This window comes from Schistocerca serialis, chromosome 4, assembly GCF_023864345.2.
Source record: "Schistocerca serialis cubense isolate TAMUIC-IGC-003099 chromosome 4, iqSchSeri2.2, whole genome shotgun sequence".
NCBI classification, from domain to species: Eukaryota; Metazoa; Arthropoda; class Insecta; order Orthoptera; family Acrididae; genus Schistocerca; species Schistocerca serialis.
This window is the reverse complement of record NC_064641.1, coordinates 124,010,230-124,036,910: the sequence shown is the minus strand read 5'-3', so window position 1 is coordinate 124,036,910 and position 26,681 is coordinate 124,010,230.

Sequence of the window (26,681 nt, the reverse complement as noted above, 5' to 3'; positions counted from 1 at the left end):
CTTCTTATCGCTATAAACATGCCTCCCCATTCACTGTCCAGCCTGTCTCTGCGGTATACATTCCAATCTGAGTTTAGGATTTCATTACTGTTTACATCTGGTTTCAGCCAACTTTCTGTCCCTAGTACTATATGGGCATTGTGACCGTTTATTAATGAAAGCAGTACTGGGACCTTTCTATAGACGCTCCTGCAGTTTACTATTAGCACATTAATATTGTTATTCCCTGTTGCATTTTGCCTCTCCTACCTTGCCGCGTCTCAGGAGGCGTCTTGTCGGGCCTAGGGAGGGAATTCTCTAACCTAAAAAACCCACATGTGCACTCCACACGTACTCCGCTACCCTTGTAGCCGCTTCCGGCGTGTAGTGCACGCCTGACCTATTCAGGGGGACCCTACATTTCTCCACCCGATAGCGGAGGTCGAGAAATTTGCACCCCAGATCTCCGCAGAATCGTCTGAGCATCTGGTTTAAGCCTTCCACTCGGCTCCAAACCAGAGGACCGCGATCTGTTCTGGGAACGATACTACAAATAGTTAGCTCTGATTCCACCCCGCGAGCAAGGCTTTCCGCCTTCACCAATTCCGCCAACCGCCTGTACGAACTGAGGATGACCTCTGAACCCAAACGGCAGGAGTCATTGGTGCCGACATGAGCAACAATTTGCAGTCGGGTGCACCCAGTGCTCTCTATAGCCGCCGGCAGGGCCTCCTCCACATCTCGGATGACACCCCCCGGCAAGCAGACAGAGTGAACACTGGCCTTCTTTCCCGACCTTTCTGCTGTTTCCCTAAGGGGCTCCATCACCCACCTAATGTTGGAGCTCCCAATAACTAATAAACCCCTCCCCCCGTGTGCTTGCTCGGACCTTGCTGAAGGAGCGGCCACATGTCCACTCAGAGGCAGAGCGGGGAATGCCACGGCCAGCCTCCACATTGACCCTCCGCCTCGTGCACTGCGAATGCCGCTGAACCAGCCACTCCCCTTGGGGAGAGGGTGGCCCAACCGCGCCCAGTACCCGCGAAGATGTCTCGACAGCATCTATCCTGGGTTGGGGTGCACTTTTTAGTTTGCTAATTTCATACTGTAATATACACCCTTTCTTATGTCACATGTACCCTAAATTTACAACATTTTGTAACTGCACAAAACAAATACGCGGTTAGACAAATAAGAAATAGACAGTTGAAACAATTAATGGGACCATGGTAATAACACATACAAATAGTAACCGAGTTTGGAAATTATTTGCGAAGCACGTTGCTAGTCCTACTGGTAATGTAAGGCCCTAACGAAATGTAATGGACCTGAACGAGGCAAGAATAATAGTTGATACTAATCTATGTGACCATTAGAGGAGGGTACAAAGAAAACAGATTTCGCTTCTAGTAGTGAAGGTGGTGCGAATAAATTCGAGCTGAGTTCATGACGTGGAAAGGGCATCTTTCAAAGCAAAGTATGTGCAAATTTTTTCCAGAAGACCCACTGCAATCGCTGTTGACAATACCGTACCACTTGGACTACATTTACAAAATAAAGATCACATGCTTGAACCCAGGATCGAACCCTCGACCTCCTGCATGCTAAACCTAAACTCTAGCCACTGCATCAATTGTACAGCACAACTAAAATGTGTTGACAGAGCTAGATACTATAGATGTGGTTACAGTTTTGCCAGATTACCACTTTTTAAGGTCCTTTTTCTGCCGGATGCAGGCTACTCGCCAGACGAAATTTTGTGACAGACATTTTTTTATCGCTGGCATGTGAGGAGTTGCGCTGCGAAGACAGAGTGCGCGAAATTCGTTTCACCTTGTATATCTGGACCGTCACCGTTATGTCCCGGCATGTCCCAATTTTGGCCTGATTTTTTAAAATACTGTTACGAGCTTGGCTCAAGCACTGAAGTAACGCCAGGTGTAACATGTAAATGCAGCCTCAGTTAATTTATGTCAACAAGATTATGTTGGCAGGGTCGTCTCACAGATGGCGTTGCATGTTGCGTATCCTGTATCGAAGATGCAAGCATCTTCTGGTACTAGTGCCATCATTCGAGAAAATACCAGACTTCGCCAGTAGTACGGGGCTGGAACTACTTAATTAGCACCACACGGAAGAATCGGGCAGTTCCCGTTTGAATAACGATCTGATAAGACGATTCTTTCTATGCGTAATACGACCAACGAGCGCAACTTAGTAATGTCAGAAGTGTTTACTGCAGGCATATAGGGCGTGACGTATGCTTCGATGACTAAAGTATTATTGTCGACTGTTTACCGTCTAATAAAGTTATCATAGCTTAGGAAAACGCCTAAGAATGGAAAGAGAGTCGCTTTTCGAATGATTATATAAAGGAGTGGTCTATTGTCAAAAATGGACGTACAGATCTGGAAACGTTGTGTGAGACTTGTAGCCATTTCATCTCAGTAACTCACGGAGTTAAGCCAGATGTGAGGCATCACATTTCTACGAAGAAACTTACAAATACAGGAATTAGGCAAAATAATGAGAACACCTGTACGTACTTGGGAATGGTTTTAAATAAGAGGCTGGACCCCCATCTGCCTGTAATACAGCTGCAATTCTTCTTGGAATACTGGCATATAATGACTGTATAATCTCCCGTAAAATGTTATGCCACTCTTCGATCAGGACCTCTTTTAACTTCTGTAGTGACGAAGGATGCTGAAATCAACTCCAGAGTCTGCTCCAACACCGCCCACAAGGATTCGATAATGTTCACGTCCAGAGATGTGCTGGCCAGGGAAGACACTGCAGTTCAGTTGCATGCTCCTCATACCATGATAGTACTGTCCTGGCTCTGTGAATGGATGCATTATCGTCCTGAAATATGGCATCATTATTGGGAACAACATCTGAATCATGGGGTGCACCTGATCGCCTAAAATGTTCACATAATTGTTGGCTGTTACACGGTCTTTGAGGGTAATGATGGGACCAGCAGGATACCAAGATATGGCTACCCACACCACCACATTTCCATCTTCATGCTTAACTGTCGGAATCAAGCAATTGGGATTGTAGGCTTCTTTTGGCGTTCTCCAGATGTAATCCCGGTCCGATTTTGGAAATAACAAAAATGTTGACTCGTCGGACCATATATGTTTCCACTGATCAGCCGTCCAGGATTTATGCTCCTGACACCATGTTTTAGGCTTCTTTGGGTTGGTTGTCGTCACTAATGGTTTTGGTATAGCAGCTCAGCCGTGAATATACGCTTATGCAGTTCTCGGTGGAGGGTCGATGGATACGGGGTCTCTGAGATGGCTATTGAGCTCTACCGTCACTTCAGCCGTCATACTATTGTGTTGTTTTGACACAATTCTTTTTAGTGTACGACGATCTCTGTAATTTAGTTTTGATTTGCGCCCACTATTATGTTTACACGATGATGTATTTGCATGTTTTGTGTACGCTGTCATGACTGTTGAAACAGTGGCTCTTGAAACATTCAATTAGGTGACTGTCTTGGTCACTGATGCTCCAGCTAATTGGGTCTTCACAATCTTCCCTCTTTCTAACTGTGTTAGGTCTTTCATAGTACGTCGACCTAGGCTTCTGAATGCAGATACAAAGTGTGCACTACTCGTAAACAATCTGCACTAATGCCTAGTCCGTACTGAACACGCACGGTCCAGCGCGACACGTGCCTTACCTTCGTTGTTGGACCGCCAAACACAACCATCCCAAGCAGCATCAATCCCTCAGTTCTCTTGACTGTACCGTAACAATGAAAGCTTCAAGTATCCTGACTCCCAAGTCGCCGCAAACGAGTCTACAGCCAGGACCAAAGCTACAGCGATTGTTGAAAATATTCTCGCACCACACTCCGTATCTGAATGCATAAACAAATGCGAGAAGTTTCATTTTACGGCATAGGCTCAGACGCATCAAACCACAAGGCTGACAGAATGTTTCCTCCAGTGGTTCAATACTTTACTGAAACTGACGGAATCCAAGAGAAATTGTTGAAGTTTGATTCGTCGAGTAAAGAAACATCAGAGACAACTGTGAATTCCGTTAGATAAATTAATCGCTCTTTATGGAGACAATACCAATACCATCTCTGGAGGGCTTCATCGGCGAGAATGAAAGAACTAGGAAAACATATAGAAGGAATTTAGTGCTGTGCTCGTACTCTCCACAGTACTATAGCAAGCGCTGGGGGAGTCTTAACTGTCAACATTTAAATAATCATCATGAAAATATTTAATTATTTTTCAATATACAAGATAAGGACAGAGAAGCTGAAAGAGTTCTGCTTACACATTGAAGTCAATCATACTCTTCTATCTCGCTCAAAAACAATCTGGCTGTCGTTATGGCTTGCAGCTGAGAGAATTCTTAAGCTTTGGATTCCATCAAAACAATTTTTTGACTCCGAAGACTGGCCACCTAAAATAATTTCAGATTTTTTTCAGTAGTCCTATCAATGAAATTTACTTCATATTTCTGCAGCCAAACTCGGTTCTGCTTGAAAAAAATTTGAAAAGCGTGGAGACAAATAAAATCTCGATAACTGAAACATGAAATATACTAATCAACATTCAAAGATGTCTGAATGAAAGGAAGATTTCTTGATTTACTGGCGTACAAAAACCAAGATAAACTTGAACAAATTAAAGAATAAGAATCGCAACCATGAAATAATTAATTTAATTTCGAAATTTGAGGTAGAGACAATGGCTTTCTATACTACAGCATTTGATTACTCAGAGAATTGGATTATTTTTCTTAATAAATATCAAGTATTTCATTAGAGTATGATATATGAAACCCCAGATTGGTTGATGGTTGGAAACAATATTATATACCTGACCTAAAATGGTGTGAAGATTTCAGGCAGCAATTGTTTGCAGAAATATGTAGCTGATGAGCTTCTTAGAAACTAAACATGACTCGGAAGAATAGAAGTCTAAATAGACCTCAGAAGAAATATGGATTTACTTTCTTAAGGAAACCGAAAATCTTGAACGCAAATGCCAACTACTAAAATTATGCGAGTACCTGTTTTCTATCATCGCACACAATGCCGCTGTGGAAAGAGTATTTTCGCTGATGTCAGCCCAGTGAACAGATGAAAGAAATCTACTGGAACCTTAGACTGTGGAATCAATCTTACAGTGCCAGTTTATCTACAAGCTGACCTGCATGGAGTTTTATTAGTATGTAAAAGGGAAAAAAGACTTGCTGAAGAAGGTGAAATCTTCTGAAAAATATGCGTACCAACTACTTCTGCTGCAACAAGTTCCTTGTACCTGTGTTCTAAATAAAAACTAATTTTATTAAATAATTTTTTACTTCATTTCTACAACCCAATCTCAAAGTGTCCCAACGAGGTCAGAGCTAGATATGGCAACCCTACCTAGGGAGTCAGTTTAGGGCAAGTCACTAAAACAACCTATGTTTTGAAGGTGGATTCACCTATTATATTTGGTGTCAGAACTGAGATGGTTTGGAGACCAATGGATCAACAACAACCAAGAAAATACACAGAATGCTGATGGCAGAAGACCACCAGCTGTGATTCAACAGGGACAGCTAGATATGTAAGTAGTAGCACAAACCTTTTATATTGTCACTCATGCATTTCTCTATAACATCTGGTTTGAACTTGCCTAATTTTTTTCTGTTATGTCGAGGTTGGATAGCACTCTGGTGTGGATGAAAGGAACCAGGGCCTAACCATTAACTCCAGTAATATGCACTCAGTGCAGTTTACTTAGGCACTCCACTCTATGCACTGAGTCACATCCCGTAGTATGTTGGGTCTGCCACTGAAAAGGTCATTATACAAGCCAGTGCTGGGAGTGTGCTTGGCTTAGACGAGTCCAAGAAGACTTAATAGACCAAAGTAACTATAAGTATTGCTTTTATAGAGTAGAATGATACCTGTGAATAGTTAAAGTTTAAGTTACAGGATTAGAAATACTTTTAGACTAGACTCAGGTTGCGTGGAATATTTGTGGTTGAAACCTAGCATGCCTAATAATAAGGTAGAGTTAACAAGTGCTGACAAAGTACGGTATGGTTTGAGAGTTGCAACAGAATCAGTTGGTTAAGATTTTTTTGTCTTTACGTTAAGCCTAGTTTACACGACGACACCAGGTCGCAGGCAATTGCGCTACCGGCCACTGCGCATGCGTGCCGCGCGTTTGCGTAACTCGTTGGTGAAACTAAACACTTTTGGCGTGTTCCAACTTTGGCGACACTAGTTGCATGAGTTTTGAGGTTATGTGTGTTCGTAGAGTGTAGACAAACTGAAATACGAAGTGGGGAACGGAGAGAAATGATAGATTTTTGGATACCTATGCTTTGCATAGGTGTTTGTAGGATTTCAGTGATGCTGATTACAAAAATAAGCAACATACTGCTGCCGCTGAGACTGTCATGTGCGATCATAATATAGATGGTTTGACAATATCTTAGCTGCAGGGCAAAATTTGTTGAGTTAGGAGCACATACACAACTGAATTAAGACAAATACAAGCAAGTGTAATTCCAGCTGTGGCAATGCTCTCGTCTACAAGACTAAAATCTCATCATTAGAGTTGGACAACTCTTTGATAAGGAATATTGTTGGCATGAGGCAAGGCTATACAAATTCAAGAAGCTGCTTTCTTTATTCAATATTCATCTAAAATGTCGCTGCAGTGCTACCCATTCACGTATGTGAGAATTTTGAAATATTGCCATTGTACAGATCTATCTTCAAGAGAGTAGTTTGCAAACCATTCTCTTTTTAATGCGGCCTGCTTCGAATAATTATTGTTGCTAATGTTAATAATTATTACTGTCAATGTTAATAATTATTGGTGTTAATGAAATAGTGTCATCACCAACTCCAACCTTATCTAATAGCATGCCGAGTGTTCTCGAGTGTAATGCACACAATGTGATATGTAATTTCAGTTCTAGCGACAGTGCTTCATGCATTACAGTACCTTTATTCCTTATCGCATAAGTAATTCTATTCAGAAGAAATGTGAACAGTTCTGGAGACATTCTAAGATAATTAAAAGAACTTCTTGGATCTTTCGGTATAAATTATTTCAGCAAGTATGATGAGCAACCGAGCTGACGTCTTTTCTTCATCCAGTCACGAATTGAAACACGTTTCTTATTTTTTATTATGCAGCGATTCCACGCAACAAGCTTTAACTCCATTACAACTCGTGCGACGTGCAGCTGCCAAAACTTTCATTTCAGACATGACTCAAAACGACGAAACTGAAGTGTATACTGGTGTCGCCATGTCTACAGTCATATATGAAATCATTTGCGTGCAGCTCATTTCACTCAACGAGTGGCGCAAGCCAATGTCGTCATGTAAACTAGGTTTTATGCTGGAGCACCACACAGCTGCGGGACGAGTCACCAGGCCCTGCCGTCATCCATTAAACCGATCCAGGTCTGCTGAGACACAATGCAGACAATAGCAGCAAATCTGCCAACTATATCGGCAATAATTCGTTATTACGTGAGAAACATGACTGGCAAGTTGCATGAAATTCTACAAGGATGTGTTATGGGCAGCAAAGAGCTCAGTGAGTAGTTTCTCAGAGTGAGAGGTCAGTAAGTATTATCGGCTCAGGTAGATAGCTGGAAAAGCGACTGTGACCCAGGAAGTAAGTCCATTGAGTCGGAGAACTCAATGAAGTGGAGCACTGGACTACTTGTTTTCTCACGTAGTCAAGAGTTTCTGTTTGTGGAGATATCGAGGTTTACTATGAAGTATTGGGGATTTATAGTGAAGAGAGAAGTTAAAATTATCACTATGATGAAGTAATATGTACGTTTGTTGATGTGTTGTGAGAATGAAGTTTGAGAATTGTGTTCATTTTAGAGTTCTGCGCAATTAGATTCAGATTCTTTATTCATCACTCAGCATTATTACATGCTTCGGCAGTTCACTTAACTTATTAGGTTTCAAAATACATTTTTACGTATTTAAGTTGACATTAGGCATTTCTCAAAATTCTTCTAATGAATAGAAAGGGTTAGTTAACAACAAGTTGTTTGACTTTTCCGTAAATTCTTTGATTGCCATGCTTGAGGCATGTTTAGGCAATTTGTTATATATTTTAATTGCCATGTACTTATGACTACTGGTATTGTTAGTTTTTGCTGATCTATTTTAAGTGGCAAGATCAGAGAAGTGCAGATTCTTGTGCTGTAGTCGTGCCTTTTATCTGTTACACCGAAATATGTGAGTTCAGCAATATATGGTTAACACTATCAAGAATATATAGATTAATAACTGTTAGTATTCCATATTTAATAATCAATGGTTTACAATATGTCCAATTATTTATCTTTGCCATTACTCTGATTGCTTTCTTCTGGATCACCAAAATTTCATTTATTTAGTTAATACGATTAAAAAGACGATAACGGATATGCTATCAAAGACCACTTTATTTTGTAGAAAATTTTCATAACTTATTTAGATCATAATGATAACAAGGTGGTAAACATACAGATTAACATAAAGGATTGCCTGGTTTCTTTTTGGTGTCAACACTGGAAACCGTATAATATTGCTTTGTAAATGTAGGATATATCTGAACGTGATATAAGAGAATTTTTTCGGATTAATCTTTATTAGTTACGTGCCCACAGAGGGAGGGGTGGGGAGGGGAGGGGCAGTGTGCATTTGCCCATAATGAGAACTACATTAGTTTATGGATGTGAAAAAGAACCTGCAACGGCAGCATGGTCTAAAATCCTTTGAAAATCATCACTAAAGCGACCTGAAAATATCGAAAAAAAGATGTACAAATATATGTAAGCCGGGTTCACACACGCAACGAAAGTATCGCCACAAGTCAAGTCATTCTGGAGTGGCGCTGTAAGCTACCGTTCACACAGGATACCACAAATTCTTCGTAATTGCGCAGTTTGCAAAATGGCGTCACCTGTCTCAGCTGATTAAACGGCTGTACATATTACTAAATAAGATGTTTTGGAAACATAATAAATGTAAAATATTACTTACCAAAGTGTTTCTCGTCTCTCTTGTCTCGACTACATGTTTCAAGAATCGGTCTGCAGCTTCAAACCAAGCAAGGCTGGGTTTATAAATACCATCTGTAGACGCACCACTCTTAAGTGATTTCAGTACTTTTTTATATTCATTCATGTAAGCATTTCGAATGCTTCGAATTTTTAATTTTGTTGTAGCTACATCAATTCCAGGTACATATTCACGCATACTGTCTACTATTTCAATTAATGTAGCATCTCTCAAATTTCTGTCTTTGTATGATTCGCTTTTGCGGTTCCAAAAGCATTCTCGTTCTTTATATACCTCCAAGAATCTCATAATTGTCGCTGTTGACCACGTTTTCGACATATTAATAGCAAACACACAAACAAAAGCTCTATCTGCGAACGAATACACACTAGAAAGGTTTGAATCCAGCTGCGAGGTAGCAATCGAATGACGTTATTCGATTGTGGAGAAGGCAAAATGGCGCAACAAAGTAGAACCAAGTTCAACTTTTTGTGGCGCGACAAAAGTTGTGCTTCTTAAATGGCGCCACCGAAAACTAGGCGTTCACACGTGCAACTACAAAGCAACTGCAGTTCGCCAATAGCAGTGGCGATACTTTTGTTGCCTGTGTGAACCCGGCTTTAAGTGAGGTAACTTACATAGCGAACTAGTGTAGGCTATGAAAAACATTATAGGATGTTGGAATTGATGTTACTAAAAAGATAATTATAATTTGAAATTGCTATGTTTTTTTTTAACAAATCATTTGTTGAAGATATACGAAAATTGTACAACCCTCGCACAGCTATTGCAGTGTATGACTGTCAGAATGCAGACGTTCTCGAAAGTGAGGAAACGTAATTGTAGTTAGAAAATCCCTCAACATTTGCTGACACAATCGGAGCGTGCACTTTTAATGGCTCTGAGCACTATGGGACTTAACATCTATGGTCATCAGTCCCCTAGACCTTAGAACTACTTAAACCTAACTAACCTAAAGACATTACACACATCCATGCCCGAGGCAGGATTCGAACCCGCGACCGTAGCAGTTGCGCGGCTCCGGACTGAGCGCCTAGAACCACTAGACCACCGCGGCCGGCGCACTTTTAATATTTTCCATTAGTTACAAAAGAGAATCTAAAAACCGACACGTGAATATTGATATTTCACAAATGGTTATTTTGTTTCGCACAATATCGATAGAAACCATCGACTTTTTGGTTCAGTGCCCGTTCCTGGTAATAGTTACCAATAGTAAGTAACGCAAAAACTATGAGAAGCAGATTAACCATCAACTTACAATGGAGTGTGAAAATTAAGGACGAAAGTAACGCACACATGATGTGTCACTGACAAGTAACGTAGCTCGATGAAATTTGGATCATTCAGAAAGCGGTGGCAAGTTCCTATGGGACCAAACTGCAGAGGTCATTGGTCCCTAGGTTTACACACATTCCTAATCTAACTTACGCCAAGGACAACACACAGACACCCATGCCCGAGGGAGGACTCTAACCTCTGACAGGGGAAGCCGCACAAACTGTGGCAAAACGCTATAGACCGCGTGGCTACCTCTCGTCGCCAACAATATGTAGAAAGAACTGTTAAAGTGTAGTACAGAAGCTAAGGGAAAGAAATACGCAATGAGATGAACAAGAATGCCGCTTTTTTCAAAGGTAATAATTACACCTAGGTCACCAAGATACATGATAGTTGGTTAGCTGGTTACGTGTTCCATTGATCAATCCCTTTGACATTACAAAAGGCGGGACATGGATCTTAGGGTTTTGTTATCACCATGGACAGCAATGCAACATGCTCCCGCGCTGGTCACATAGTTGGTAACGAGTTCTTATGAAAAGTCGTTCCATTCCTCCACTACTGCCATTTCAACTGGTAGATGGTCGTTAGTGTGGTGTCGTTCCAAAAGCGAGGTGCCACAGCAAGGTTGGTTCCCCACAACATAACCACAAGAAAATACAGTCCGTGTCAACAGTGTCGACGAATGAGCTACAACAGTGTACCCACACCAAGAAACGTTTTGCTACGCCACTGCAACCGCTCTTCTACGTATGGCCAAGCACGGTATCACCCAGCCATAGCCTATGATCACTGACTAAGATGACAGCGTCATCATCTAGTAGGCCAGCTGTGTGATCAATGTATTAGGCAGAACTCTATATTACAGTTTTTTTATCAGTATCACATGATACATTAATGTTCAGAGACAGCTGTAAATACCCCTATGACATTCCTGTGGAAATGGATTGTGCAAAGTTAAGTAATTTTTCTTGTCTATGTTATAATAAAGTGAACTAATATGTTGTGTGTTATAGTACACAATTGGCCTCCTCCCGGGGCAAAGTAAAGAACCACCATTGTACCGATGAGTGTATTTATGTCCAGACAACAGTTGGTGAGCGTGGGTGTGCTGCTATACCTCTTCCCAGTGCATCCCACACATGCGCGATTAGATTTAAGTCAGGAGAATATGCACACCAGTCCATTCGCCGAATATTCTTTTTTTCCAAGTACTACTCCTCCTGCTCTGTTCAATGCTGTTGAGCACTGTCATCCATAAAAATAAGACTAGGGCCAAATGTGCCATTGAACAGCCATATGAAGGTCCAACCAGCACTGTCAGACATGATCGCTTTGGTGGTCCTGGTGTTATGGTGTGGGAAAGTATTAAGTTCATTGGCTCACTGACCTTCAAATCTTTGAACACAGCACATTCACTACTCAACATTCTTGTGACACTGTACTCCTTCCCCATGTGTGTCTTTTCAGGGGTGTACTCAGTCACGAACATTTTTTGTGGATGACAATGCATGACCACGACAAAGAGTGCAGGTGGAGCAGCTCTCACAATGACAGCATATTCATTGAATGGATCGGCCTTATTGTTCCTTTGAATTAAATCAAGTTGAACAAGTGTAGGATGCATTGGGGAGATGTACTGCAGCACTTCCACATGTTCCGAAGACCATCCAGCAGTTGTCAACTACACTACAGAGGGAATGGAATGCCTTACTACAAAGACTCCATACCAACCTTCTGGAAAGCACAGGTCATGTTGCAGAACATGCATTGCCACCCATGATGATCCCACACCTTATTAAGAACCATACCCTGACGTCAGCAATGTCCAGGAGACCATCACATATCGCAATGATTTCAGTGTAATTACTGTCTGTGAATAAAACTGTCATTTTTGTTCATCCCATTGTGTATTTTGTTTCAGCTCCCTTCTGTGCTATCCTGTAGCAGTTCTTTCTATGTTTGGTCCGTGTTACATTGGGCTATTTTACTTTACATAGGCACATAATATGAAAGTTACTTTTGTTCTTAAGTGTTGCACACCAGTGTATTTTCAATGTGCAATTATATTCTTGAGCAACGTTACTGAATTCTTGTTAGAGGGACATGTATTGTGCATTCCGCCAACATTAAAAGACTGTCTTGTTGTGTCATACATGAGCATTAAACATAAAAATGTAAAAACTGGAGTAAAGTCTTAAAAATGGCATCACCCTTGAAAAAAATTAATCATCATAAGATATAGGCATGACAAAAATGCAAGACTAAATTTACTTTCCTACAGCAAATATTCGGGCTCTTATTACTTGTGAGCACTGCATAGCTCATAAAGAAAGAAAGATTACATCTCAACAACCTCCACCTGTTACTAACAAACTGTAATATAATGAAATGAAGCTGCCAGTTGACTATGTGATGAAACTACTACATATGTACTTGGTACCATTAAGGATATCCATGATGAGAGTTCCATCTCAGAAATATTTACTTGCAAGGGAACTAAAGTGATCCTCCAATTCCAACATCACTAGGTTCACATATCTTCATGAACATCACATGCATATTGCCAGTTAGCATTTACTTCAATATTACACACCAAGTCATGGGGTTAACTATCCAGGCATTGACAAAATGGCATGATGGTAATTGATAAGTTACTAATAACTATAATAATTATTGAGGTAATTGATAAGTTACTAATAATTATTGAGATAATGATAACTTGAATGTGATAAGTTGAAATGGCAATGACTTGGAAATGAGTGATCTCAATCCCTTACCAGCCACACGGGGCCACTCGTGTTTCCAGGCTTTGTTCCTTTAATACGTCCTGACGATCCATTTCGAGATGTACCACAGGAAAGATAATAACTGGTTGCCACCATCCTGTATCCCTAGAGGAAGGGTGGGATGAATGGTTCATGGTGCAACTTAGCAACCCTAATGAAGTACAAAGTGAGTAATGCTTGCTGGAAGACTGTGTTGCGTAGCCTTCGCAGTTTTTGTCTTGTCTGAATCAGTGCAGGAACCCTTGGTACATGCATACTCCAAAATAGCATAATGTCACTTGAAACAATCATTCACACTTACTACACAACGTAATTGTAGAATAGCATTGTTAAGTGTGTTCCACGAAGCTTTCACTGCAACTATACTAAATTTAACAAACTTTACAGAATTGAGTGTAATACCCTGTTTTTCTCCTAACTGTGAATTTAAATCCAAGTGCAGTGAATATTATGCAAAACAAACATTAAAAATTTATTTTCATGCACACTTTTTAATGGCAAGAAAAAATTGATTGACAGTATAGGTCTTATGATGGGACCAACAGAAAAAACATAAATAGTGGGAAAAAGTAAAGTCTGGGATTGTAAAAACAATTATCATGTCTAAATGTTTTGCTCCTACTGATATAATAACCTGCAGTTGTCCACGACTAGACGTGTGCAATGTATATGATAGTAGGATGTGGGAATTTTAGTGTGAAAATATTAAGTGGAAAGACAAATGAGCTTATGCAGGCAGGATATCTTTCCTGAACCCCATTCCCCACCAATGATATGAGGTGATTTAGCTGTCAACAGGTTAAGAGGGACCAAAAGTAAAAAGTGTGTATATGAGAACATATGGACTCAGTGACAGAGAAAATGTAGATACATGAACCCAGACAAATAATATAATACCGCGAGTGGAAGTGGAAATATAAGCTGTAAATAATTGTATATAAACCAATGTGTGTTCCAGTGAAATTGGAACCTTAAGTCAGAGATCAGAACTGCAACGATGGCGCAGCCTGATGCCAGGTGCTGGTCAGTGAACTGTGGGATCAGCTCTTGTGTTGTCAGACTACAAGTGCTGAAATCAGGTCACAAGTCACAGACATTGGCTGCAGTCAGCAGTCACCCATGCTTGATCAGCACCCCTCAGCAGCAGCACAACTTTGATGACACCATTCCAGGTGTCAATGCACTGTGACCAGCCTCCGAGAAGCAGTGTCGTCAGTGCGCACTAATTCTGCCAGACACCAGCCATCTTCCTGTTCCAGATTGTTTGCATTGGCTAACAAATGCAGCCCCTCATGAATTCAGTACCAAGAACCAGAATTTAAATGCTAGCCTAGCCGAGTTTGTCATGTTTGGCATGGCACGGCCATGTACAGCACCTGCCCTGTCAGCTGGGAGTCTTCACCATAAAATCTGACACATTGCAAATGAAGGACCACTGCCTGTTTGCCCAGCCCAGGCAGCCAACTCCCGTCCAGCTGCCAGTCCCTACTCTTCAGTGTTGGTCCAGGGTCCAGCCTTCAACTCGGGGCAATGCCGTTGCCATGCTGCTTGGATGCTGCGACCTTTTGCAGTAGACAAGACGTGGTGATCACCCTTGACTGCAACCAGCTACCTCAGCTTTCCTTCCACGCCGGAGACACCAGCACACCACTCTGTTCCCCTGGCAGTGTGTGCACACTGCTCACCATACATAACTGCCTGCAGCTCAGTATGCAGTATTACAGTATAGTTTGCAGTGTCAAACTAAGATATGAAGACTGTCTTGATTCAGTCCAATCTTAGGGTTGCTTTAGGAAGTTTCTCTCAGTTCATCTACTTGTAGCACACTGTACCGAAAGAACTCAAAAATGTAGCTTTCAAAACACATTTTATTCAACTTTCTGTTCCTCTACTTTGAGATCCATCAGTTGGTGGCAGTTTTTCTGACTACTTTTATTCATAACAATAGGATTTCTTTAATGGATCTGATTTTTTTTCTACTTTTGATTTTTAATTTTTAGTATCAACCCCAACATTATTGGCATGTCAATAAAAATGGTGTTTCTCAACATTTCCTAATTTGTTGGATATGGGTTATTGAATCATATGAGGATGTAACTGCAGATGACTAAGCGTAAAAGGTGGCATCCCTATTTATAGTATCAAATGATGTATTATAAATATATGTCTACCTTTCAGGTATCAAAGTAATGTACCTCCAAAAATACATTAAGTGGCTAATTATCAAACGTTCACAAAATTAGGAAAAGGACAGTTTGCTACTCACTGGAAAGGTGACCTGTTGAGTTGCAGACAGGCACAATGAAAAGACTGTTACACATTATAGCTTTGGCCAAAGCCTTGTTCAGCAAAGAAAACACACACACATTCATATTTACACAAACAAGCACATCTCAAATGAACAAGACTGCTACCACAAACAGCTGCAACTGGATTCCAGATATGTCAATGATCGAGGTCATGGGTATGTGAGGTGTGCTTGCTTGTGTGAACGTTGGGTTTTTCTTTGCTGAAGAAGGCTTTGGCTGAAAACTATAATATGTAACAGTCTACAGGATTCTGGATACAGATCGTAATATACGTAATAAACAGTTCCCAAGTTTTCTATATACACATATATTTTACCATAAAGACTGAAACATATGAACGCTGCATGAAGTACAAAGGCAGAATGAATTAAACATGGCGGATTGTCAGAGCAGTTAATGTTCCGAAGATTGTAATTTGTGTGGTCGATGTGACCTATCGACGCCACACAGACACCCCCCTCCCTGCAGTACGACCTATGAGCCCTGAGGGGGGGGGGGGGGGGGGGGGGAGGGGGGGTCATGTGGGTGTCAGTGTCGGCGTGGGTGGTGTGAGGTGACAGGTGGACGACCGGAAGCTCCATCTCCATCGGGTCAGCGTGTGAATGTGCGGCGGGTGGCCACCGGTCCAACTAGTAATCCGAAAACCAGCGGGGGGGAATGATGCGTCGGCCAACTCAGGAGTAGCGGTATGGGAGAGGAGACAGCGTGTGAGCATGCCTTCCCCGATGCATACTGAGCCATCCACAGAAATGAAAGCTCGAACACATTACAGATCGCACTCTTGTGGGAGGGACAAGCTGTGCACTATCTTGACGTTGAGTTCCTCGGTGAGGATTGGGTCTGTACTGTCGGTGAACAGTACACACACACGATTATCTAACACCAGGGGCGGGCAAACATTGCACATGGCTCATGAGCACACAGCGCTGCACGTGTGCAATCGTCGACCGGGGCAGTGGCGACAGCCGGTAGGTTGTGGCAGCGCAGTACCAGGCTAAGATACGGACGCTGATGCGAAGTGACCACTACGTAGTGAATGTTGTATTTCAAGAACCGGAAAATGCAGAGTGAATCAAGGAAACAGAGAAGTGGAGATTTCCTATCTTTTAAAAAGGAATGGGAGAATCATTTTTTCTTTGTGCAAAAACGTGAAAATTCGAAATGTTTAATATGTGGCAGTATTCTCGCTGGTCAGCAGAAGTTTATTATTGAACGCCATTATAATAAGTTTCATAAGAACGAGTACAATTTACTGTCGGATTCTGAGCGGATGGGGAAATTGACTGAGCTTAAGAAGAGCGATCTCACGATCCTAGATGAATCTGACGTAAGTCACTGTTGTCACGAGAGATCTGCGAGTTTCTTCTGTCATGTCTCTCATCCAACTGATTTAACATTTTATGGAACACTGTTTTCAATAATTCAGGACGACAGCAATGATAGCCCAGTGGTACGTGCAAGTTATACGACTGTGCTTAATATAGCGAGAGCTGGAAAACCTTTTGCTGAAGGTGAGTTTATAAAGGAGTACGTCAATGATGCTACTGATTTACTTTGCTCACTGAATGCAAATCAGTTTCGAGCTATCATTCTTTCTCGGCGGACTGTAAGTTGTCGTATAAATGCCATGATAGGTGACATTTATTGTCAATTAAGGAGTGCAGTGCAGGACTTTATTGCATTTTCCATCGCACTTGATGACTCCACATATATTTCAGATACCGTGCAATTAGTGATTTATGTTCACGGTGTGGACACTGCTCTGCACATAACAAAGGATTTTTTTTAGATATGATATCTTTAAGAAGCATGACCACCGGTGCGGACATCCTAAAAGCCGTTCAAGAAGCTGTCGATTCAACTGGCTTAAAATGGGAACATTTGGACTCAGTGACAACAGACGGAGCACCTGCAATGAAAGAGGAAAAATGGGATTTGTTGCATTACTAAGCGTACAGAAGAATCATTGTACAGCATCCACTGCATTTTGCACCAAGAAGTACTCTGTGCAAATGCAGCAAAACTGGGGGACGTCATGCAAGTGGTTATTCAGACAGTTAATTATTTGAGATCCCACAGGCTTGCATATAGACAGTTTCACACCTATTTAACTGAAATTGGGGAAGAGTATGGTGACATATCACACCACAGTGAACGCCGCTGGCTTAGCCACGGTAATGTACTCAAAAGATTTTTCAATCTGAGAATACCAATAAATCAGTTTTTAAAGGACAAAGGAGGGTACGACCCCAAGTTAGAAGATCCAGAGTTGGTTGCTGACCTTGCATTTTTAGTGGAATTACTGGACACATGAATGCATGGAACACAAGTTTGCAAGGAGAAAATCAGCTAATTTGTGAAATGGCTGAAAAGGTGAAAGCTTTCACTAGCAAGCTTGAGCTGTGGGAATGACAGCTCTCGTTAGGGAAGGCAGTGCATTTCCCTATTCTGTCTACTGTGCGAGAACAGAACTGCAAAGAATATGTTTCCGTACTTAGTGCAATAAAAGAGGACTTCCTCAAGCGATTTGGGGATATATCACATTTATCTCAAGCTTTTGAATGGTTCTTGAGACCATTTTCTGTTTCTGTAGATGATATTCATCCCAATTTGCAAATTGAATTAATAGATCTACAGTGTAATTCTCGTCTGAGAGATAAGTTCCTTTTGCGAAGATGTGTAATAGACTTTTATCACGACTTTCAACAGCAAGAGTTTCCTCATCTCCATTGCGAAGCCGCGAAGATAATGTCAATGTTTCGCTCGATGTATGTCTGTGAGAGATTTTGTTCTGTTATGAAAATTAATAAGTCTCAGTTAAGAGCAAACATCAGTGATGAAAATTTACGTAACTGTTTGCGTTTGTGTGTAGAAATTTTGTTCCAGACATTAAACATATTGTAAACTCCACCTGTGATCATTAAATAAAACGTATTGTAGGCAATAGGTACTCTTTCAGACCATGATTTCTTTCAAGCACTCCTACTAACCTTATTCCTTCATTCAATAAAGCAAGTTAGGAAACAAAACGAATTACAGAGAATGGAGTGGAGAGACGGTATGGTGGGGAGAGGAGAGAAGCGGGTGGCCAGTTTGCCCCCGTGTGCACGCAGAAGACCTGTTAACTGCACACGTGCAAGTGCACCACACACGTGCAGGATTCCTGCCCAGCCCTTGTCTAACAGGATAATCGACATGTCATCGATGCGTTCAGGTGGTACGTTGCAGCGCAAAACGAAGGATGGGGCATCTGCGTCTCTGGTACCTGAAATGTCTTCAAAACCTGTGAATGGGGATGATGATGACGTGCCTGAGGCACCCACGAACTGCGGTGGTGACTCACTGGACAGAGGAGACCCAACTGTACGTTGAACGGACTCGGTAGTGGGTTTGTCAAAAGAACATGTGCTCGGGCAGTCCGACTGGGACAGCAGAGAGGTTTTGGAGTCTACGAAGGCAGGCTTGAGCCTGTGTAGAGAAACGGTTTGCGGGTGATCTTTTATCATAATGTTGAACGTCATTTCACCCCTCCGGAATACTTCGAAGGGGCCATGGTAAGGGGGTTGTAAGGGTTGTCTGACAGAGTCATCCCTGAGCATGACGTGTGAGCAAGTGCTGAGTGCGGTTGGCACATAAGTGTCAGGTGGGGAATGGCTGACTGGTGGGTGTAGCCAGGTGTTTCTAAAGGATGCATGCATCCTTCCAATAAAGTCTGGGAAGGAGGGGGAATCCCGGGGATCTTGGGGGAGAATTAGTTCCCCAGGTAAAATGTGATTTTTGCTGAAAACGAATTTGGAAATCGTCCCATGTAAATCTGGTTTAAATGTAGAATGTAGGCCCAGCAACACCCAAGGAAGTGCCTCGGACCAGAGACAGTCGTGGCACCTGAGTGCAGTTTTAAGGGTGCGGTGCCATCGTTCCACCAGCCCATTACTTTGTGGGTGGTAGGCAGTCGTTTGGATCTTTTTAATACCGGCAGAGATTACAGAGAATCGTAAAAAGTGCAGATTTAAACTGTCGACCCTGGTCGGTTGTGATGGTAGACAGGCAGCCGAACCTAGTGATCCAAGAAGAAACGAATCCTTTGGCCACATTTCAGCTGTGATGGTGAGTTAGGGGACAGCTTCCACCCAACAAGACATTCGGTCTATTGTGGACAGGATATACCTGTGGCCCTCCGACAGAGGCAGGGGACCGATAAGGTCGATATGTACGTGACAGAAACATCCCTTAGGGATGTCAAACTTGCCAAGTGGTGAAGAGGTGTAACGTCCTATTTTGTTTCGTTGACAAGAAATGCAGCTGCGTGCCAATGTTTGATAGTCCCGTTTCACATCTTTCCTTGCCGGCTCGGACGCTGGGTGGGTGAGATTAAGCAAGGCGTTGAATACCTGTTGGCGCAGTGTGGGCGGGAGCAAAGCCGCAGAATGCCCGTAGAAGAGTTGCACCACACTTCGTCCAAAATGCTAGGGTAAACACAAGCGAAGACTGTGGGTCCGTGAGCAGATCCTGAGTGTCCTCGTCTGAAGCCTGTAGAGTGGCGAGGTCGGATAAATCGACAATACCTGAAACAGCATTGATCCGCGACTGGAAATCAGCAGAGATTTTCTCCATGCCTTTGATGTAGCATACGTCTGTAGCAAATTGAGAGACCAGATCGAAGTGATGAAAGCTTGGGGAGGGGGGGGGGGGGGGGGGATGGATCCTCTGGTGGGTTGCAGAAGGCATCCGCCAGCTGTTTGTGATTAATAAGAATGAAGAAAGGATGGCCCTTGATGTCAGTGCGTAAATGTTTGACAGCCTCGTACACCGCCAGAAGCTCTCTATCAAAAGCAGAATATTTCTTCTGTGCTGTAGACAGTCTTTTAGAGAAGAAATGAAGTGATGAAACTGTGTCACCTTTGCTCTGTTGTAATACTGCCCTGACCACGATGTTGCTGGCATCCGTAGTGATGAACAAATCGGCAGACAGATCAGGGTGGGCGAGTACGACTGCATGAGCTAAAGCTGTTTTAAGTGCCCTGAAAGCCTCTAGCATGGGTTCAGTCCAACGGACTGGTTTAGCGCCGAAAATTTGTTTGCCAGAGATCGAGTCCGTCAGCGGGGCCTGCACAGTGGCGGCAGAAGGTAGACGATGGCGGTAGTCATTTATATTACCTAGCAAACGTCTGAGTTCTTTGTACGTAGCTGGGGTGGCAATGACGTGATAGCCTGTACGCGGGATTTGGGAGGCTGTATTCCATCTGTGGAGACAGTGTAACCCAGAAATGTCACAGAAGACTGACGCAATTGGAATTTTTCTTTGTTGACCTCAACACCGTTGGATGCCAAAGTCCGGAGGACCTGGGATAAATGATCTTCAGTTGATTTTTCTGAAAATGAGTAAGTCATCCAGGTATGTGAAGCAGAACTCGAATAGTCGTAAGACTGAGTCAATGAAACATTGCTATGTTTGTGCCGCGTTCTTTAAACCGAATGGCATGAAGTTGTAATGGAGCAAACCGAGCGGCATGATGATTGCAGTCTTTGGAATGTCTTCCGGCGCTACAGGACTCTGGTAATAAGCACGTTTGCAATCAATCATACTGAAGATTGTGGCGCCCGATAACATATGAGTGAAATCGTTTATGTTTGGCACAGGGCAATTGTCCATGACAGTGCAAGCATTTAAACGTCTGTAATCACGACACATTCAAAAAGAAGTGTCGTGTTTGGTGACGAGGTGAATCGATGAAGACCAATTGCTGTAGGATAACTGCCTCCAGAAGTTCGTTAATTTGCTGCCAGGTCATGCGCAACTTAATGGGGTTGAGGCATCTAACCTTGTGTCTAATAGGAGGGTTGGCAGTGGTAATTATCTTGTGTGTCATTCCGTCAGTGACGGAAGAGACTGAGAACTGCACACAAGGCTGAGTAACGTTTTGATGTGGAGTTTTGGGATGAGTGGGGCACGATGATGTGTAACCGTTAGCATGAAACGGAAAAGGCAGCACGAAAGTCACATGCCTATTACGCAAATGTGGTGTGCGCTTGTTTGTAGAGGTGGGCTGCACGTGCAGCACAGAGCGAAGTGGGACGCGCAGCAACTGTCTGTTGTTAACTTTGCCTTGGGACATCGATGGTCGCCGAGTTGCTTGGCTGGTGTACGGGAGAGGGGGAATGTTTATCAAGCAGATTGGCTACCTGTGTCGTGGGCGTGGTCGTGCTCTGCGAGCGACTGTTATTAGGTGATGATGTTCAGTTTGTGGGGCGCTCAACTGCGTGGTCATCGGTGTCTGACTGTTATTAGAGACACTGATTGAAACACGAGGTACTGCGCATAGTGGGCACTTGGATAGCGTGGAGGTCACTGAACGCGAATCGTCACACGCAATGCATGTTTTTGAACTAACCTCATGAGTGTTCAAACTGATGCTTGGCGATGAAGTTCAATCTGGTGAAGGAACTGCAGATTGCAGTTTCAACAGTGAGGTGCGGGCCGCAGCGAGTTCGTTGTAAGTGTAAGCAATGCGTCATTTCAGCTCATCGTTCTCCTGGTGGAGGTGCACCGCTGAGTCGTATTCTGAAAGTAGATTAGTGACGCAGGTCACAATCTTGTCCACAAGGGCAGAACACTCACGAACTAAATCCCACGTTGCGGTGGAAATAGAATGAGGAGAATGGGTGCCGGAGCACGGTATCTGAGTGTTAGATGGGTGGTGCAACACTGAACTACGTACGGGGAGAGCTTTTAATGGGACAAAAAATCCATACCGAGAAGTCTTTCTATTGCACCTGGCTGTAACACAAGTGATCATCTTTCTGGTGAGTAGCTATCTATCCTTTTGCTAATATTGTTGATATTCCAACCTCCAGTTTTCATTGTTTAATTATCAAATGTGTCATTCAGTAAGTACTGCATACCTCATGGTAAATTAGTTCATAGGACACAATACATTCTCAAACTTACATAATCAGTTACATTAAAAACAGCAATTTCATAATCTTACCAGCTCTTGAAAGTACACAGAAGGGTAACGTCATTTTAAGTACACATAAAGAGTCACGTCATTTTCAAGTTGCATCATTATCAACCATTGGTTGGAGGTAACCATAGCAAATTAATATTTTGCAATCTATGGCATAAAAATATTGTCTATTTCTCCTATAATGTTCCATATTCTTTCATTTCCGACATGTTTTGGTCTGGAGATGTGACGTCATCAAAAAATCCATCCCAAGGGAATTCTCCTGTTTGGTTAGCTCCCACATTTCAGTGCCACGTTTCTATGACTGACGTGTACAGTAAAACAAATTTTGCAAAACTACAGTACTTCTAAGTATGGAATGGAAACGAAGTCCCATGCTTCTTGACAGAGCGTAGGGGAACGATGCGGGAGACCCGCACCGCTGTACTAGGCAAGATCCTAATGGAGGTGGTTTGCCGTTGCCTTCCTCCGACCGTAATGGGGATGAATGATGTTGAAGGCACAACACCCAATCATCTCGGGAGGTGAAAATCCCTGACCCCACTAGGAATCGAACCCAGGACGCCATGCTTTGGTAGCGAAAACGCGTGGAAGACACTTCTAAGTATACTTTATTTAAAGTCAGAGCTAATGAACACCCTTGTCTTAGTCTCTTAGTTATAGAGAATTTTTGGGAAATTTTGTTACCTATTTTAAACATACTGTTGTACCTAACATATGTTTCTTATTGCCTAAACATATCTACTACTGATGCCAAAATTTTATATTGCTATCTGCAGCTTATTAGGACTGTAAAGTATGCCACATGTAAAAGATTTACCCTTGTAAAATCAGATACTTCTTTTGATGATGAAAACTTTGTAGTTCTATGTGTGAGTTAAAATTTGTCACTACGTTTTCATCTTCAGGGTAAAAGAAACAGTCTTGTGAATGTATTTTTGAAATACGCTGTATTTATTCCAAAATAGACAAACCTTAGGGATATATGTGATTAGTTTCAGAGGAAATATGTTATTTCAACAGCAGAAATGGAGGCTGCCAGTTTTCTTTGCAAACCGGAGGATTATCTATGAAGGAATGAACCTGAGAATACTTCCATGTCCTTAGAACTGACAATGCCAGCACATATGAAAAATACTAGCACTTGTTGTCAACAATAAACTGCATTACCAACAATCTTTCTGTTTTGGAAAATGGACAAATGAATGCCTAGGCTCTAAGACAATTTTCAATGAATAAAGAAATATTTTCAGGTAGTAAATTTCAAACCAAAGTACATTATTTGGATTCTGTCATGTCAATACACTAAAAAATGATTTTATGACACAGAAATAGCATCAATTTGACAAAACATTTGTGTTCAATGTATCACTAGTATCAGTAAAACCACTTATCACAACTTCAAGATGTGAAAGTAGATTTTTATATGATATGCATTAGCCGAGACCAAATTGAATATAAATAAAGTGTTAGAAATCAGCCGTACCAACTGTCTCACGTAATGGTTGCTTCTTTATTTAATAAAACACTCACAAACACATGTGAGTTTGCTTTATTTAAACATTGACTTTTTATCTTTATATTTCACAATTTTAAAATTAGATCGATTATTTACTTTCTTCCAGTGTTACGTGGTAAAAACTCCTTACAGGGCCTTCACTGACATCTAACTTTGTTCAGAGGTTATGGTCCAGAAAGGCTGAGAAACACTGTGGTGGAGGTATTTTCGTGTGTGTATGGGGGGGGGGGGGGGGGGGGGGGAACTGCACAAGAGGAATTGGGATTGCTGCTACATCTGTCATCATGTCTCACTGGTGAAATACCCATTCAGCTACTGTCAAATTAAATGTACCTATTTACTTCTCTACAGCACCCTGCAGGGAACGCACCACCCCATCACAGCTGAATTGTGTCAGAGTAATTCAAAGAGCAATCCACAGATGACATCGTGCCAGTGTGATCCCCGAGGTCACTTGATCTCAATCATACTGAGAATGTCTGAGAACCCACAGAATGAGATACCAGCTCTGACCATTCCCCGCAATCTGTGGCTGCCACTTGAGCATACATGAATGTATAGATACCTTGGTGCTCTCATGTCTATTGATTACCATGCAACAATATGTATATGTCAGAATAAGGAAAAACGGGTGCTACATGCAACTAGATAAGTGTGTGTATTTCAATCATGCATGAGTGTACATGATCTTTAGAGTCCATCATGAAGAAAAGCTTTCATGGCTGTGGAATAAGAAAAATAAAAACTAATTATGTACTAAGGTATTATCATTAAGGTATTATAATTTTGTTGTGGTTACATGTATCACATAAAGAGTGACCAAAATTACCAAGAAGGGAACGGAAGGGAAAGGGGGTGGAGGGGAAGGGGGAGCTGGTGCTCCCTCATTTATACTGAGTACATACTGTTTGTTTACTACATCTTTCTTAATGTTAATAGCACTACACTGATATTTAACAAAGCATAGCAGTTCTATAAAAGCTTCACCAATAAAGATTTACAAAGAAAATTGTTATCATATTTTACAGACAGTAAGATGCACTTTTTTTTTTGAAAAATTGCCTCCAAAATTCAGGTGCCTCTTGTACTCAAATTAATATAAAAATGTCCACTGTCTGATCCTGCCAGTCTTAAGACCATTTATTCATTGCCAAGGGAAATCTTCCTCTGTCTCGCAACACTGGATTCAAGTAGCAGCAGCAGTGCATCAATTGATGAACATGAATTGTTGGGATTCATAAGCTTGCTAACACTGTCTCCCTCCTGCCCCACTATCACAAGCCCAGAACACTGTGTAGCCCATGATGCGTCACTGCAGTCTATGGCGCCAATGAACTTGAATTGAAACTGATTTGTGTTATCCAGAACAGTACAATATTTTTGTTAGTAACTAGTTTAGTAATGGAAAAAATAAAAGGTATTTATACATTGCGTGCTATAAACTGAAAGTAATAGCACAACCATAAGACCATGAAACCAGAGCAGCTGAGCAGCATTTTGGTCCTCCACCAACTGAAAAAAACTGAGGAAGACTAAATATGCAAATAGAGGACAGAATGCAAAACAGCCAAAACTATAAGATGATGTATTAACATAGATTAAAGGTCACCATAAAAATTGCACTGGAATTAATACAAAAATGATTCAAATACATGCTCAGAAGATAGTGCTACTATGGAACTTAATGGGCTTCAAGTGAGGAGTTGGTTGTTGCTACAAGTTTATGTAGCATTAGGGGTTTAGCATGTGAACCAAAACCAAAATATCTCAGAAAATGCCACAAGAGTATAACAAGAATACTTTCATAGCTTTATTATTCAACATCGAAAGAAAACCAATGTGGAAGTAAGCCAAATAGTGAATATGGACAACTCCTCTGGCATTTGATGTGGCGAATAACAGAACTGTTGCCATGAAAGGTGCTGAAGTTTTAACTATAAAAACAAGTGGACATCAAAAAATGTACTACACTGCTGTCTCTTCATGTTGTGCTGATGGTACTTAACTTAATCCAATGATCATTTTCAAGTGCAAAATAATGCCAAAACCTTCTGAAATACCGGCAAGTGGTGGTGTACATGTACAAGACAAGTGTTGGATGGAAATGGCTGATATTAAATTATGGGTTAACAGACTGTGGGAGAGAAGGAAAAGTGCTTTATAAAGAAAGAGTTCTCTTCTTGTGCTAGATCAGTTTAGTAGTCATTTGAAAAATTAGAGAAGACATTACAGTTAAATCTTTCAAGTGTGGCATAGGTAACTCTCCTGATGGCAGTGAAGACCATCTCATACATGAAGAGGACAATGATGAGAATGAAGAGGAGGAGGAGGAGGACGACGACGACGAGGAGAAAGTTATGATGGTGATTTTCAGGGATTTTTAAAGATAAGTTCGATTTTATAAAGAATTTGTTTTAGTCTGGTTTTGAAATCTAATAATAAAAATGTTATTTAAAAAAATTGCTTAAAAATTACAGTGCATCTTATAGACCATAGCACCTTATAGTCAGTATAATACATTACTTTTCATCATCTTAGCAAAGACACTTTGGTTAAATTGTATGAGTGACTAAATATAGATAATTGTGATTTACTTTCTTTCAAGACTGCAACTATCCCCCATTTCTGGCTTTAGAGCTTGCTGACAGCTAATTGAAGACCGTAACACAAATCTAACAGACTCTGAATGCCATTCACAAAAGTGAAATATGGATGAAATCTTATACTGTTGTTGTGTAAACTCAAGTTCACCATAAA